The sequence below is a fragment of the Oncorhynchus tshawytscha genome, linkage group LG26 (genome assembly GCF_018296145.1).
Source record: "Oncorhynchus tshawytscha isolate Ot180627B linkage group LG26, Otsh_v2.0, whole genome shotgun sequence".
NCBI lineage: Eukaryota > Metazoa > Chordata > Actinopteri > Salmoniformes > Salmonidae > Oncorhynchus > Oncorhynchus tshawytscha.
The window spans coordinates 27,261,358-27,265,901 of NC_056454.1; positions in this window are offsets into that span (position 1 = coordinate 27,261,358).

Genomic DNA, 4,544 nt, shown 5'->3' on the forward strand with positions numbered 1-4,544 from the left:
AGTGTGTGTGCCAGTGTGTGCCAGTGTGTGCCAGCATGTGCCAGTGTGTGCCAGTGTGTGCCAGTGTGTGCCAGTGTGTGTGCCAGTGTGTGTGCCAGTGTGTGTGCCACGCTGTGCCAGTGTGTGCCAGTGTGTGCCAGTGTTTGCCAGCATGTGCCAGTGTGTGCCAGTGTGTGCCAGTGTGTGCCAGTGTGTGTGCCAGTGTGTGCCAGTGTGTGCCAGTGTGTGCCAGTGTGTGCCGGGGTGTGCCAGTGTGTGTCAGTGTGTGCCAGTGTGTGCCAGTGTGTGCCAGTGTGTGCCAGTGTGTGTGCCAGTGTGTGCCAGTGTGTGCCAGTGTGTGTCAGTGTGTGCCAGTGTGTGCCAGTGTGTGCCAGTGTGTGCCAGGGTGTGCCAGTGTGTGCCAGTGTGTGCCGGGGTGTGGGCAGAGTAGTAAATGCCTCTACTTTTTTAAACACATCTGATGATAGTCTGAACCATGTTCAGTTAAACATTTATTTTTCCATGTCCTGATTTTTAAAGAGTTGATATTGGAATTATATGTGATGTATTTTTTTAATCAGCATTAAGACATTTTAGGGAAATTGTTTGGGTGGTTTTCCTCACAGTCTCTGGATATAGGCTGTACGGGACTGTTCACCTTCTGTATAATGAATCACCGTTTGATGACCTGAGGTTGTTTGAAGAGTGTATGTACATGTGCTGGGTTTTGGATATAGTACTGGGTTCAATTTCTTCCACCATGGCCATTTTTTGGTCATTTTGGAATTTGGATAGTAATTGGTTTTATGTCATTGGTCTGACTGGTTGACTTCTAATTCTATTTGACTGCTAACTGTTTGTTTAATTTTGCCAGTCTGCATCCAGGGCCTACAATTCAAGCAAAACAAATAGATGTTAATGTGTCAAACTTTCCAATGTCAAGTATAATTTATTTTCATATTCATCACTGCTGTGCTTTAAATCCAACCATTTGTGTTACAATAAAACTGTTAAATATAATAAATGTCTTAAAATGATTGTTTAAAAAAAAAAGATCCACAAAAATAAGGTTGGGATTCAGGTATTCTGTCAGGGACCAAAGCAATTGGCAAAATAATTGAGAGTTAACTTGTGTTTCTGAATTATGATGCTGCTTTCTTCACAGGTCAACATGGGTCATTTCAAGCCAAAATGGAATCTAGGGAATGGAGAACAAGAACTTTGGCCTGATGTGATGTTTTTCCTTGGTGACTGTACTGTATGTGAATGGGAGGAAACACATGTTGCAACAATGAGCTTTAGGTACTGGAACCCCAGAGCATGTGACTCTCTATGACACTCTGGCCTGTAGCAGACTTACATGCCAATTCAGGGAACTGTGGCCAAGTGGTACATGTTGACTCCTTCATGTTAAGATGAATAATAAGAGCAATAAAGACCTATTCAAGCTTTCAGATGATGACAATGTGTCTTCTTTCTTGGGGATGGGATGGGTGTGCTGCCAAAATGGTGCTCAGGTTCATTAAGATAGGATGTTGATGAGGCAAGTGTGTGTCATGTGACGACGATAGTTCAATGATCTAGGGTGTATGTCAGATAAGTGTATTGTAGCCTACAGTGAATGGGTTGACAGGGAAATAGTCATTAACTAAGGAATTTAAATAACACTTAAGAAGCCTGTCATGTCAACATCGTTGTTTCGATATCATTGCTAGGCTTTACTGTAACTTTAATGTTACTCAAATATTTTTTCTTTCTTCCCCCCATAAACATTGTCATACTGAAAAGAATGTCAGAAGATGATGTGTACATACAGTGCCTTCGGAAGTACTCAGGCCACTTGACTTTTTCCACATTTTGTTACAGCCTTATTATAAAACACACAATACCCCATAATGACAAAGCGAAAACAGGTTTTTAGAAAATTTAGAAAATGTATAAAAAATGAAATACCTTAAATACCTAGTCAAAAGGTTGGACACACCTACTCATTCAAGGGTTTTTCTTTATTTTTACTATGCTCTACATTGTAGAATAATAGTGAAGATATCAAAACTATGAAATAACATACGGAATCCTGTACATAGCAAACAAAGTGTTAAACAATTCAAAATATATTTTATATTTGAGATTCTTCAAAGTAGCCACCCTTTGCCTTGATGACAGCTGTGCACACTCTTGGCATTCTCTCAACCAGCTTCATGAGGTAGTCACCTGGAATACATTTCAATTAACAGGTGTGCCTTGTTAAAAGTTAATTTGTGGAATTTCTTTCCTTCTTAATGCATTTGAGCCAATCAGTTGTGTTGCGGCCTCCATGGAATCTCCTTTCTAGGGAGTTTTTCCTAGCCACCATGCTTCTACACCTGCATTGCTTGCTGTTTGGGGTTTTAGGCTGGGATTCTGTACAGCACTTTGAGATATCAGCTGATGTACGAAGGGCTATATAAATAAATTTGATTTGATTTGTTGTGACACGGTAGGAGTGGTACACAGAAGATAGCCTTATTTGGTAAAAGACCAAGTCCATATTATGGCAAGAACAGCTCAAACAAGCAAAGAGAAACAACAGTCCATCATTACTGTAAAGACATTAAGGTCAGTCAATTCAGAACATTTCAAGAACTTTGAAAGTTTCTTCAAGTGAAGTCGTAAAAACCATCAAGAGCTATATTGAACTGGCTCTCATGAGGACCACCACAGGAATGGAAGATACAGAGTTACCTCTGCTGCAGAGGATAAGTCCATTAGAGTTATCAGCCTCAGAAATTGCAGCCCAAATAAAATGCTTCAGAGTTCAAGTAACAGACACATCTCAATATCAACTGTTCAGATGAGACTGCATAAATCAGGCTTTCATGGTCGAATTGCTGCAAAGAAACCACTACTAAATGACACCAATAATAAGAAGAAACTGGCTTGGGCCAAGAAACACGAGCAATGGGCATTAGACCGGTGGAAATGTGTCCTTTGGTCTGATGAGTCCAAATGTAAGATTTTTGGTTCCAACTGCCGTATCTTTGTGAGACGAAGAGTAGGTGAACGGATGATCTTTGCATCTGCAGTTCCCACCAGGAAGCATGGAGGAGGAGGTGTTATGGTGTGGGGGTGCTTTGCTGGTGACACTGTCAGTGATTTATTTAGAATTCAAGGCACACTTAACCAGCATGGCTACCACAGCATTTTGCAGCGATTCACCATCCCATCTGGTTTACACTTAGTGGGACTATCATTTATTTTTCAACAGGACAATGACCCAATACACACCTCCAGACTGTGGAGGGCTATTTGACCAAGAAGGAGAGTGATAGATTGCTGCATCAGATGACCTGGCCTCCACAATCACCCGACCTCAACCCAGTTGAGATGGATTGGGATGAGTTGGACCAGAGAGTGAAGGAAAAGCAGCCAACAAGTGCTTAGGGTATGTGGGAACTCTTTCAAGACTGTTGGAAAAGCATTCCAGGTGAAGCTGTTTGAGAGAATGCCAAGAGTGTGCTCAGCTGTCATCAAGGCAAAGGGTGGCTACTTTGAAGAATTTCAAATATAAAGTATATTTTTTGAACACTTTTTTAGTTACTACATGATTCCATAGGTGTTATTTCATAGTTTTGATGTCTTCACTATTATTCTACAATGTAGAAAATAGTAAAAAATAAAGAAAAATCCTTGAATGAGTAGGTGTGTCCAAACTTTTGACTGGTACTGTAAGTATTCAGACCCTTTGCCATGAGACTCAAAATTGAGCTCCGGTGTATCCTGTTGCCATTGATCATCCTTTAGATTTTTCTACAACTTGGAGTCCACCTGTGCTAAATTCAATTGAATGGACATGATTTGGAAAGGCACACCAAAAGGGTACCAAACATTTTTGCAGCATTGAAGATCCCCAAGAACACAGCGGCCTCCATCATTCCTAAATGAAAGACATTTGGAACCACAAAGTCTCTGCATAGAAGAATGGGAGAAACTCCCCAAATACAGGTGTGCTGAGCTTGTAGCGTCATTACCCAAGAAGACTCAATGCTGTAAATCGCTGCCAAAGGTGCTTCAATAAAGTAGATTTCAGTTGTTTTTAAAAAATAAATGAGCAAACCTGTTTTTGCTTAGTCATTATGGGGTACTGTTTGATGAGGGGAAAAAAACATTTCATACATTTTAGAATAAGGCTATAATGTAACAAAATGTGAAACAAGTCAAGGGATCTGAATACTTTCCTGAAGGCACTCTGACATCTGAAATTTTAAATCAAACGGATGCTACATTTACTGTGGTGATAAAGTTGAATGAATAGCCTATAATATGTCGTCATCTTTCTACAACACTACATGAAAGGTAATATCTCTGGAAAGGTTACTACAACACTACATGAAAGGTAATATCTCTGGAAAGGTTACTACAACACTACATGAAAGGTAATATCTCTGGAAAGGTTACTACAACATTACATTTTTATTTTTTAAATGTTTTTAACTAATGATTCATGGGTTCAAAGTTATAACTGAAGATGATAAAGGTTAGTAAAGTACATTATTGTACATCGATTGACATTAAGGATAAAACAA